General features: G+C 36.7%; 1 protein-coding gene across 1 annotated transcript in view; it reads left to right on the top strand.

The window, feature by feature from the left end:
- The window catches only part of LOC115445640 (lysine-specific histone demethylase 1A), a 268,821-nt gene that overhangs the window by 159,843 nt on the left and 94,817 nt on the right, over positions 1–14,161 (top strand). The window lies entirely within an intron of this gene.

Here is a 14,161-nt window from a genome sequence, read left to right as displayed (position 1 = left end):
CATGAATTTTCGTGATTTAGGTTGCTTACGTGATCTTATTAATGAGTGTGCGTGAACGTCTTATTCATCTTATTAATTAAATATATCAGAAAAATGATCATAATCTTAAAAGATTATCCAAGCACTAGTCGGTTACAGTTAAAACATGCATAAAGTAATAAAGTAATCACATAAAAGTGTTGTAATATCCGCACGAAGGTATTGTACCTACTGTCTGCTCTCTATACTTTCATTTACTATGTATCTACGAGGCGCCTGATTTTTTCAACATTTCAAAACGTGGGGGGCGCACTGAAGTGGCCCCGGAGTAGTAATTAATGAGCGATTGACGTGGGCGGCTGTTCAACGTCACAATGTTTTGGTAACAAATTGTAATGAATCGCTCGGCAGGACCTCACACTTGGAATGCCATTCGGGATTACGTCATTTCCAATGATTTTGTCACTCGGTTGCAGATGTGTTTCCGGTTGTTTATTGTTTTGGAATCATGTGCAAATTCCTTAAATGTTGTATAGGGTTGACTTTTAAAAGGTTTGGTATGAGTTGTCAATAAGATACATTTTTAAAATAAATCTACGCTATATTTTGAAACAAAATAGACAGTCCACAAAAAGCTGTGCCATCTAAAATACGTTCTAAATCCAAATTGGTTAAAACGTTTGAAATTAGAAGTCACAGTTGATTAAAAATTCAAACTGAGCCGCCCTCACTGAGTCCTTTTCAAAAGTTTCTAATGCACGGTACCAACAGTGACCCACAAACAATTTGTTACCATTACTTTTTAATGGAGCCATTAAAATAGTTTTGCCGTTTAGAGCGGAGCGGTAACATTTTGGCGCCTGTTACTGCCTTGGATAACAAATATCTTGCGGTCGGTACGACTCCGAGCTCCGGTTCAAACGTGAGATTGAGTAATTGTATTACATTATTGACAATCGTTTATTGCTTTGTTACAATAACGATTTAGATTTCTACTTAAATATGACTAAACCAACACTCATTGTGACCAACACTTTCTATTCCAATTATTTTCATGGCGTATTGATTGTATATAATGTAATGTGCGTTTTATTGTAGTAAATTAGTAGGTAGTAATAAAAATATGTCTGCTGAGTTGCGTTGACCTAATTTAAAGTGTTGCTCATTATTATATTGTGTCTGCATGCTTATTTACATTTTCTGTAATTTCTCATTAATTTATTAGATGACTCTCATATTTTTATTATTTAAAAAATGTATATAAAGTGCCTTTAGTACAAGATAGCATTATTTTACTAATATCTACGAGAAGTTGAATAAATATTTCAATGTTGTACCTGAATAGATTTTGAATCGAATAGTTCATCCTTCCACCAGCAGTCGAGTTACTCGCCGCGTACTTGACTGTCCTATCTATATGAAAAACTCCACGGATAAGGAATCGTGTATCTCATACAAGTTTATATCTTGCGGCGGTAATACTTTACGGTCCGTGTTTATCTGGCCGAACTACTGTTGTGTTAGTTGTCACGCTATCTGCCCGATCTGTTTACTTGTCTGTTATGTGTACTGACATTTACATGGAAGCCAGAATGAGATTTGTTTATGTTTGCGTTTGATATTTTTTCACCAATTTGGGCGTAGATGACTAATGCCAATATTTGTCGCGTCCGACTATGAAGTTGATGTTTGGGTTTAAATATGTGGCCTTTAATATTTGAAGGCAGTTGTTGATTCGTGTTACCTGGTATATGAATTTCCATCTGTATGGGGGTGCAAGTTCTCCCAAACATGATGCAATTACTGTTTAATAGACGAGATTGGCGACAAACCGTTGCGCATTAGGTCAGTGGAACCAGGTCAATGATTCAATCTCTTGAATCTTTGTTCGTTGATGGAAGCTTTTGTACTAATGTTAGTATATATATGACAGTACAGAACACAAATTCAGTATGGTGGACTATGATCGCAACCCTCTCGGTAGTATTAGAGAAGGCCCGTACTCGGCAGTGGGATGTATGTAATATAGGGGTTGGTATTATTATTACAAAATACAACATATGATATATAATAAGAAAATAATCATACTGATAGTGTGTGAATTTAGGTTCTAATGAATAGTTTTGTGAAAAAACATGTTTTCATTTTTTTTTTGTTCAGTATTAAGCTTGCATTTTCTCCGCGGCATAGTCAAACAGCGCAAAATTAGTCGTTGCAAAATCGAAAGGCAACAAAGCATTTACATGGTCGATGTTTGTTAAAAATGACACAATTACTGCACTATATGATTTATGTTCGGTGACAGTGTACTTGCACGTGCATTGTCTCTGTAATTGGAGTTGTCGTTTCGGTATTTAGAGCGCATTGTGGCCCACGTCGTGGCTACACGCTGGACACGCTTTGTGTCTTGATATGACTCACAATATATAACAATTATCATATGTGTTTAATTGATATCTATAGCGTACTAAGCGCATTAAATCCTGCCTCACGGCGCGTCTAAGTGATTGTTTCCAAGTAGGCAGATACTAATGCGACTACGTAACTAGTTTCAGGTTAGTATTTCAGCTTTAGTGCTAATGGGCTATTTGGTTTTGTTTAGGGATTACATTTATTTGTACTGATGTAATTAATAAAATTATATAATATCAGCCCTGTGTTACATATTGTACTATTGCTGGGCACGGGTCTCCTTTACTACTGAGAAGCATTAGGCCTTAGTTCACCACGTTGGCTTAGTGCGGATTGGTCTACCAATAAACGCACAAGGTGTATGAAGTCTACATCACACACCTTCAAAATTCCTTTAGACAATTCCTCGGGTATGCAGGTTTCCTCACGATATTTCCTTCACCGTTTCGGCAAGCAATAATTTATTTTATTTTAATAAAATTAAGACGCAAATCAGATTACAATCAAAATTAAAGCTTAAATAATAATTGACGAAGAATACACACATAATTTAGGAAAGTCAGAGATGTATGCCCTTGGGTTTTGATCCTGCGGACCTTGGTCCCGGCAGTCCGTTTCACACCCTACTAGGCTGTAATGATGTAATCGTCGAACAATTCCTGGTATTTATATAGATGAGTACCATTTTCATGTTATTAGTATTATTTAAGAATGTATAAACTGACATTTTTAATATCTAGTTACGTTCTAATTACTTGCCTTTAAAATTATTTTTTAAAAAACATAATTCCTTTTTTCAACTCTGAAGCAGATTATTTTAAGAGGTACGACAAAAGAGTAAAAAGTTAAGCTGCTATTATTTCAGTCATTTGTGTGGTATGAACCGGGGAGTAATCTGCGTTGGAAGCCGTTTAGGGTGTTTCATTTATTTTATTACTGAATACACTGTCGTCCATTGTCTAGTTGTGTCTTTTTAAAAATATTTTTTACAGTCCCTGCAACCCTTTCGCGCTGGGTGTTCCCTCACGTTTATTGTTTCTTTATTGCCGAATGCCGACCCTTGCTGAAACGAAGTTTGCATAACATCCACCTAATATGATTTTACACGGCTACCTAATATTTCATTTATTTAAAAAGGTTTATATGCGACGCGTGTTTGTTTAAAGCGTAACAATTATACTGATGTTATACGGACGATTGGGTCCGTAGGGTTTACACTAGATTTTCATCATTGTGAATTAATTTGAGAACAAAAAATGTTTGTTCCCAATGTGTATGTACCCTGGGGGTGTGTTTACTCTAATAACCGGTTTCCAGAAACAATTAGTCGGTTCTCTTTGAATAGGGAAGAATTTTATCTGTTAGATTTATTGTGTTTGTGGAGCAGTTTATTGCTGCGTCCGATCGCTTTACGTATAGGTCAGTTTAACCTATTGCTTAATAAACCAGGTAGAGGCGTACGTTCATCAGCCGTTTTTGTTTTTTGTCGTCACTTTTGTTATTGTTGGGGTCCTTTGGATGTATTAATCTCGCGTGTTTTTGCCAGAACCGATCATTACCAAAAACACGGGGGCGTATTGCGTTCGGGTGCATGGTTATTACCGCTTTCCTAATAAAATAACCCGCTATCATTTACTAAATTAGATACATCGCTAAATATTTTATAATGACGGACTCGGAATCGGTTGGGTTGGCAGCGTTTAAGAGGTTATTATTTGGGGCAAGCTACGCGCAGCGGTTCGAATATAATTTTAATGACATGGTTTTATAAGAGGACTATGTCGATTAATTTTGTCAATGACTGGCATCTGTCAGTGCGTCGGTAGGCATTATTAAATTATCGGTAGCTTTCAAGTCTCTGTAATTTGCAATTTGTAGGGTCTCGGACTATAAGGGACAATAAAAAAGCACTCTACTGTCCAAAAAAGAAAAGATTTATGGTATGAAATTAATATGAATTATTTAAATCTAGTTACTAAAGTAATGCGTTGAAAAATTGTACAGTTAAAAATACACAATGTATAACGTTTAGTGGTTCGGAACCCACTCATGGCGCGACACTACTCGTCGTACTTGACCGGTTTTTATCTAGCCAACACTTGATCTATATTTTTGTAGCATGCAAAATTGTACATTCACGTCGATGAAATATTCTTTCGCGTATTTAATGGGTGAAATTTACGTAAAAGCAAAACGTTTTCATAATAGATTGGTTGCCGCGGTGGCACATTATGCTCTCGACATATTGTCATAACATCCCATTCCATTTCACTTTGGTGAGTTGTCGACAGCATTGTCGGCCTGCGAGGTTTCGTCTAGAGACGGAAATGAGGAGGAATTTCCCAAAGAGAACTCCTCGCCGGAATAAGAATATTATTTGTCGAGCGTACGGTGCGCGCCCCACAAAAGACTCGGCCGGCCGCTACGCCTCCGGAAAGAATCAATTATACAAACCCTCGTTCAAAGATATGTTGCAGAATGGGCGAATTGTTTGTTTAATAACATTTCGCTGCCTCTATAAACGTCACAGTGAAATATTTGTTGCTTTTGTATGGCCACTCTTTGTACGTAAATGAAGCGATAAACGCGTTTTTTCGTCATTACATTCCGCCGGGTCATGTCTCTATCCGAAACGGATGCGACAGCAGTTTTGTTTAGGATAGTTTCCTGTCCGTGCATAGTTCAGTTTTTTAAATAGTTTTTAACGTTTTTATTCGGCGGTGGTGATAAATTTGGCTTATAAATAATATGTTTAATACAAATAAAAATAAGTCAACGATAAAAGGAAACATTTTCTTGTTGAATAGAGTTATAAAAAGGATCTTTTATTTAGTTTGCACTTTTTACAACGGTTTTTATCAGAAGAGAGTGGCATAATGTGACAAAATAATCTAAATGTTAACTTTGGTATCGTTATCTGCCTAGATTTCGGGTCGTGTTAAATACAATATCCACACTTTAACGCAAAAACCGTACGGCGAGGATACGCGTTCGTTTAGGCACCTAATACATATTCAAGTTCGGATTTGTAGTCTGATAATGTTGTACGAATAAATAAATAAACATCGCAGTAACGTAATACGTGATGGTTTTCCGAAAAGCTGCGTGTCGCGCGTACGGTAGCCGTTTAGAACTCGTGATCATCCCATTTCTATGCGCCACTTATAATGCTCAGTCTAATTTGAATACGCCGACTAATATAAAATTGTTTACTAATTTTATCATCTTAAAATAGGAATATATAAAATTTTCAACCCGGACTAAAGGTGAACATCAAATACTTAACCTGAAGACGTTTAATTCTTATGGGAATTTTGGAATAATTTTATTAGTGTAAGGCGTGGCTTGGTTTCCAGCGCTGGAATAAAATTTTAAATTAGTTATATTTTATATTCTTAATCTGGAAAATTTTACCGGAGGCCAATGTTTGGCGGTGGACATCCTGTGGCGGCTGATGATAGCATTGGCTGTGGTAAAAACTTGGTATGCCCTATATAATATATTTTGCTAATCATATCTACTTTCTAGTCATGGGTATGCCTAATATTTGTATACTATTTTATTTTTTACGTTTTTGTTCTTTATTATAACTTATATGTTGCATGTTTTAACGTCTGTTGTATGTGCAAGAATTACACGCAATACTCTGTATTTTCGGATAATATGACGTAGTATTCGTATTGTTAAGGGACAGTGCCGACGCATCACATCGGACGAGGTACCAGCTCGTCTCATAATTTAGTAGTACAAAAACATCTTCCTACGCGATTTTCGGTACATTTCTAAATGGGACTTTGTTATTCATCTATTCCAATCACACTATGTGTTCAGTTATACAAACAGGATGTAGTGTCTTCGTATTGCCGAGTTACAGTTTGTTCGGAAATCATATATGAATGTGTAAACACTTATATTGCTCTGTGAATATGATGTTTGTACTTAATCAATTATTACTATCGCTGAGAATTCGAATGATTATAATTTGCTTGTATACAATAGTCGTACAATCTATAACCGTACTGAAGTAATTACATAGTCTTGCATATTTTGTTTCTGCATTCGAAGTTCACAGTCGAAGTACGATTCTTTATTTTTTTTATCTTGCTTTTGATTTCGGGATTTATATCTTTAGCAGACATGACAACCTCATCGCAAGTTGTTACAATGTAAATACATCATTTAATTAAATAGCATAGTTTTAATTTTAGATAGATACTAATAAATAAGTTGAGTCACTGCTGAACAAATGTTAATATTACATAATTTTCTAGCGATCTTCATTACTTAGTCTGGCCATAAATACTGTTACACTTAATTATAAAAAAATATTACATTTGAATTTCGAATCTGTCATTTTTATACGATTGTTCATTGTGTTTTCTCATTTTGGCGCCAATACATTGTAAAATATTTTGCGATATTAAAATGGTGTGGGGTGATAAAGAGAACCGAATCGCTGTGATAGCATTACACAAAGTAGGTATGGAGCCAAATGCAATTTTTAAAACTCTCCATACACTTGGTATTAGTAAAATGTTTGTGTACCGGGCTATTAATAGGTACAATGAGACCTCCTCTGTTTGTGACAGAAAAAGATCTGGCCGTCCACGTAGTGTTCGTACGAAAAAGGTGGTCAAAGCAGTAAGGGAAAGAATTCGAAGAAATCCTGTCCGAAAGCAAAAGATTTTATCTCGGGAAATGAAGATAGCACCTAGAACCATGTCGCGTATTTTAAAAGATGACTTAGGACTTGCAGCCTATAAGAGACGCACTGGCCATTTCTTAACTGATAATTTAAAGAAGAATAGGGTGGTAAAATCGAAACAACTACTGAAGCGGTACGCAAAGGGAGGTCACAGAAAAATTTTGTTTACGGATGAGAAAATTTTTACAATTGAGCAACATTTTAACAAACAAAATGACCGTATTTATGCTCAAAGCTCTAAGGAAGCTTCCCAATTAGTCGACAGAGTGCAACGTGGACATTATCCGACTTCAGTGATGGTTTGGTGGGGTGTTAGCTATGAAGGAGTGACTGAGCCATATTTTTGTGAAAAAGGTATCAAAACATCGGCACAAGTGTATCAAGATACCATTCTTGAGAAGGTAGTTAAGCCCCTTAACATCACCATGTTCAATAACCAAGTATGGTCCTTCCAGCAAGACTCGGCGCCGGGTCATAAAGCTCGGTCCACGCAGTCTTGGTTGGAATCGAACGTTTCGGACTTCATCAGAGCTGAAGACTGGCCGTCGTCTAGTCCCGATCTTAATCCGCTGGATTATGATTTGTGGTCAGTTTTAGAGAGTACAGCTTGCTCTAAACGCCATGATAATTTGGAGTCCCTAAAACAATCTATACGATTGGCAGTGAAGAATTTTCCCATGGAAAGAGTGCGTGCTTCTATTGATAACTGGCCTCATCGTTTAAAGGACTGTATTGCAGCCAATGGAGACCACTTCGAATAAGCTTTTTATATTTTTAATTGTTTTATATTTATGTATTAAACTGACACACTGTAAAAGTAATAAATGTTATTTGCAGTTAACAATTTTCTTTTTTCTTTATTACAATATTTATGGCAAGACTAGGTATAACACACGTAGGATGTAAAACCGATCATAGGCTCCATCTTTCGGCCAAGTGAACATTTAAGTTGGATGTTTTCATTCGAAGAACACTTGTTTTACTCGGGATTGGATTAGTGTCTGATAAGGCAATAAGTTCGTCTAGTTTCATATTATTATGTATTATCGGGCGAGGCTATGGAGCGTGCCGTGGGGTAGAAATGGCTTCGGCGATCGAGTAAGTACTAATTGTCACAGTGTTGACCCTTTCGGAAATCGAAAAGTGAGTGATGACTTACGTTATACCTAGTCATACATATAAGTCAGTTTAGTTTTTTCCATTCGTACGGAGTTGGCTACTCAAACGCGTGCGCGCTCTTACCCTCGCCGCTAATATGAGCGGTTACTCAAAATTCGCCGTCCGCGTCTTACAATCCACTCGGGACACCCGCGACCAAAACGTTCTCCCTCGTTACACCGATGAATGGTCACACAATAAAACCCTATTTTATTGCAGTTTCCTCTCTCGCTTAGTTGGCATTCATCCCGAGAACTACCAAATCATTAAAGCTTGTGTTTGTTGATTTTTTCCTACCGCTTTGTTTGCTTTATGATAATAGGTGTTCGTTTCGTCGCGCTCCGAGCGCGGGAGCGTTGTGGTGTGAAACTTAACGCCTTCATTCACGCTACTTTTTATAGAGGCACTTGATTTAGCGAGCCAATGTCGTTTTTAATAGACTCCACGTTGATATTCGCTTTTTACAACCGTATTCACCAAATTCGCCTTTTTAGTGTTATGTTAATGAGAACGAATGTTTGCGGTTGTAAACATTTTGGATCGAATGCTTTTGTGTTTTGATCAAGTTTTATTGGCGCCGGTATTGTTGTATAACATTTTTCTTTTGGTGTTCGCATTGTCAAATATATGTTGTGACTGCGGATCTAATTACTGTGATTATATTATTAGTGTCAGTTACTCAATATCACACACTATTTAGGGTTTCGTGCCTTAAAAGAAACCATTATAGGCTTACTTTATTGTCTGTCTGCCTTTCTGTCTGCTTGTCAAGATCTTTTTACTCAGGAACGCGTAGAGGTATCAAGGTGAAATTTATATCAATGCGAGTCTATGGTCTCTTTCAGCTGTGAAAAGATGGCCTTTTAAGTCGCAATTTTCCGATTTCACAAGGGAATCAAAACTTATAGTGTATTTCTCGTTGACCTAGAATCACGAAATTTTGGCAAAAAGCAGTGAGTAGTTTTTGAACATGTAAAGAAAAAAAAACTGAAAACCCTAAATATGTACTTCGATATCTTACCTACAAATTTGTACGGAACCCTCGATGCGCCAGTTCAACTCGCAGTTGTCTGTTTTTTTTTACATAAATATATGGAATGCTCAGTCATTAACAGTAATCTCTCAATTTCATTGTACACACTCCGAATAAATTTGTAATTTTACGTGGGCCAGCTATAATTTCATATAAAAAGGGCCATACCACATTTATACGCGCAATGAAATGAACTGTTAAACACAACTTAATAATCGAAACGAGAGAACTGGCTTATTGCTATCATTAGCAAGAACCGTGAGACATAATGCGATTTTCGAGAGAAATATGTCAACAAACGTGGACTATTATCGTCCGGCATTTGAAGTCAGGACACGGCAATTGTCATACAAATTGCATTTTACATCGAAACTATAAACCTGTCTAAAAGTGAAATCCAGTGTAAAACGCCGAGGGGCATGTAGTGGCTCGTTTGGAATGTAAACCCTGCGTCGACACAAGTATCACTTGACGATGCTCAATTTACACCAACTATTACGGCGTTCTTTGAAACCCAACTAACTGCACTCATTAAAAGTTATACGCGACCGCGAGAGCACTCGAAACTCAGGCAAGGTCTCGGAATTTATCAGCCAACTCAAAAGTGCTCCAAGGGATGTCTGTTCAGGCTATTATTCCCCATTGTCCCTTACAATAAGATTAAACTGGCGGCCGACGATTAAAGATAGCACTGTGACCAATTCGCAACGGAACTGCTCACGTAATAGTTTTGTTGTTATCGGCAGTAACCACTCTTCAGTTACTTCTGGGACGATATTAAAAAGATTTTGGCATGATGCCACGTTGATATTGATCTTCATGGTTGGCCAGACGGTCACGGGAGTTTTATAAGTGGCATGCCCGGTTGGCTTAATAACTTCCCATGTTTGTAAGTTTTCGGATACATGTTTTATGGGTCCGGCTGCGGATATTGACAGTTATTGCCGCTATCTTCGTCAATAAATAGTTGGTAGAAGTTTCAAATATTTTTTTCCGTAGTATATTGTCGTATACGCATGCGGATTTTAATTTATTTAGTATGGCTTATTAAGTGCTTTACTGTCTGTAGTTATCCTTAACATGCAAAAATAAACTCGACTAATAGGAGTCTGTTAGTAATCATTTTAACACTATTGCGTCAATAACATTATTAAAAATGTTTCTAATTTAATTGATAACAACCAACCCCCTTGATTCAAGGTTCTTAATACATTCTCTGTTACCCAAACTTGTAGTGAAAGTCTCGGCCTTGTTGATATACATTGGTCTTAATATATTGATGCATAATATTAGTAGAATAGTAAAATATTTCCCAGAGTGACTTACAATAAGTACTTAAGAAATATCAATTTGGTAATTGTAGTTTTTTTGACAGAGTGATATTACTAATAAGGATTTTTTAAAACTCATTTGTTTTTTTTTAGACCTATAAGATTAACCAAGCACTACACAGCTAACAATTTGGCAGCTGCATATGTATCGTGCGAGCGAACAAAAATTTGTTATCAAAAATGTAATTAGCCCGTACGTGTGAAGGGTGACACCTGCATTGCTATCTAAAAGATCGAGCCGTTACGCTATATGGGGTGTGTACCAAAAACAATGGAAATGGCAAAAAGTCGAATGCGGGCCAGGTACCTTCGCAGGGAAGGGCGAGCGTGCGGGCCGCGGCGGGGTTCCACAATTTATGATTGCGCCGTGTCAGAGTGCTAATGAACGCACTCTGTTGCTCTTTATTGAGATAACGCTCGCAATCGATGGCCGCGCCGGTATCGAACCATTACTTATTGCCTTGTCCCATATCGCGTGTCCCTTCATAGCACATTTTTTGCTCGCCACATTCGTGCCACGTAACTATTATTAACCACCCTATCCCCGGCCTTCGTATAAGTTAATCCATAACTCGTTGCCGTCCCCTGTAATGAGTACATTCACATGTTCACATACGATCTGCATTATAATAATATAAAATAAAATGTCCTTATAAATATAGAGTTCATTAAAATATGCTTATTGTGTGTTATTAAATTTGTCATTTACCCTTTGAATATTTAATGCGGTGAGATTGAGTTCCGTTTGCATACAATCCCCACCTTGTTTTCATGTGGACGTCCATTTTATTATAAGTTTATCTCGCTCAAACACGTAGCGGTTCAATGCATAAGATAGCGATTATTGCGACTGGTAAAATAAAGATAGGGATTTGCGCTTTCAAACTGTCACCGCATGCGAGTCCGCTGCTTTTATGATACGTTGAGATAGTGGGCAGCGATCGCAACGTCTTATCTGCAGAATTGACAGATGACATATCGAATACATTTTTATATGAGTCATATATTAAGATGTCGTGTGCAGTGAGTCCCGACGAGTGCCACATATCGACGATCCAATCGCGCGATACGCAGCGAGGGAATGATATCATCATTGGACTTCTGCTCGTTGCCTGTACGCGGCCACTGCGCACTAGTTGCCAGCATTGTAAGGTTACTTTATGCGTTGCGATGTTATGTGAGATTTATCTTCAAAATGTTAAGATAACAGTGCGTGTGTTTATAATATAATACGGGTATCTGTGTTATAAAATGCGCGACGGGAAGCAATTTCTTTGAAACACATTTTTATTATCAGTTTTCTACGCTTAATATATCTTGATAGTTACGTATATCAAGTTGTCGTTTATGCATATAATTCTCATTCAATATACATTCCATTGATTTATTTTAGCCTTATCTCAACGGGTTATTTCATCAAACCAATTACAGCATTGATATCGTAAAATACCATTCAAAACAGATGATATTATTTTTGGTATCATTCGTTGTCCAAAAAGAAATTCATATTTTTATGAAAATCCACGTCATGGTATTTGCGTTATCAGTGGTCTCGTATTGTATCAAAATTCATAAATGCTCCGTAGTGACGTGGAAACAGGCGTTGTCGGCACCTGCGGCTAGAATCGTAAACATTAATGTTACACTTGGTACAACCGTTATAGTGAAAATTAGCGGTTCCTCCCACTAACGGAAACTATCGATAATGCTCAGCCTGTTAGTTAACTAAAAGTATGATGTAAATATTTAATTAAATTTACATTACTTTATTAATTCGACGGTATGTTTTCGGATTTCATTGGAGGATATTTAATAGGCAACGAAAGAGTTTTGTAACAATGCTTATTTAATACTACACTTTATATTTCAGAATTAAAATGATTCCAATTTTATAAAGAAATTAATTGGAAAATGGTTTTTGAAATATGTATGTTTTTATTAGAATCCGTATGAAATGGTAAGTCTGACCAATTCATATTACCTAACAATACGAAATCCATTTACTAATACCTTGAGCTCGGCTCAAGGGTGTATCGGATTTGACAATCCTACTGACCAAAATCCAGCAGTTCATCTCATGTCGAAAGGCGGGGACTGCGAATAACAGCCGCAAGCCCTTGATAAATATACTGTGTTTTATGCATTAATATTCACTGGCGAATTCAATTTAATCTTAGGAATATTTGGTGGAATGGTGCACTTTTGCTAAGGAGGTTAACAAAGCAGTCAAGATTTTTTATTTATTATCATGTTTTAAATTATTTTCGCAATATTATCACTTCCTTTTGTTATGAAGAAACACAAAACAATTTAAAGGTATCCTGGAATCCATTCTTTTCTCCATATCGTTGAATGGTGAGATGAAACTCCTTTAAAATTCCAATAAAACGCACAGTAGTGTACAATGTTTGCCAGATTATTTCATGCGTATTTAAATATCCACACATCTACAGAGAGCTTCCTCGTAAATGAGAGCCGCGTGCGTCGATCGGTGAGCGGTGCTTTATCGACGATGCTATCTCCAGATAGCCATTGTTCACAGTCATCGGTCCAGCGTTTAACTGTTGTTAAATTTAACATACCGAGTGATGAATGGCCTCGATCCCCAGGATATGTTTATCTGAACTGTGCCTTATAAGATCTGTCATTTTCCGCTGATAGTCTTGTACGAAATCCTAAGGAGGCTTGATTTATGATGGTTGTACTTTTTGCTTGTTGCAGGTACGTTGCGGTTTCATTTTGGAATGAAGGTTTTTGCAAGGTATTCTTTTTTAATTTGGCCAGTTTTATTTGTATCATAAGGATTATTTATTATGTAGAACGTTATTTCCTTATACATAGAAAATAGTACCGTTTTCATACGAATTGTAGGTACCCACTGCTATGACAACTGGTTTTTTTTTTTAAACTATTTGGAAAATACATGATTAATAACGCTGATTATGTCCATTACTGGTTAAATAGTTAGTAACGCCTTATTTTTTTACATACCTATACATAATCTATTCTATTGGAATGTTACAATCCAATTAGAATCTAAAGATCTAATAGAAAACTAATCAGTATCGTGTTAGACTCGTGCAGGTTAAGGCAATTTAGATCTTAATGTGACGTTTATAGTGAACATAAGTCCACGTACATAAAATACGTTAAAGTATCGATTGGAAACCGTTTAGCGAGGAGACTTGTTCCAGCCTACACGACAACTACATTTATATAGCGCGTGCATCAATTAGTGTCCTGTGGAGGTAAATTACTAGGTCTTAAGGTTGATTAGTACCCCAATTAATCTGCCTGGTGATGTTTATTTTAGCTAGTTTCGGGGCCGTTTAGTTGTTCGTTCAAGCTTACCTAAATATATCTGTATTTCACATAGATGCAAGTATTCGACTATCAATACTGAAAACATGGAAGCAAATTTAGTAAAATTCATTATATAAGTTCGCATTATTGATCGTGTTATGCCCATGCTGCTAAAGCAGTGGGTCCTAAACTTTTTAATATTGCCACACCTGTGATCTACGTGGAAAACAAATTTTACCC

This window comes from Manduca sexta, chromosome 19 (assembly GCF_014839805.1).
Source record: "Manduca sexta isolate Smith_Timp_Sample1 chromosome 19, JHU_Msex_v1.0, whole genome shotgun sequence".
NCBI classification, from domain to species: Eukaryota; Metazoa; Arthropoda; class Insecta; order Lepidoptera; family Sphingidae; genus Manduca; species Manduca sexta.
The sequence above is the reverse complement of the archived record's forward strand: the minus strand, read 5'-3'. Positions and strand labels throughout refer to the sequence as shown.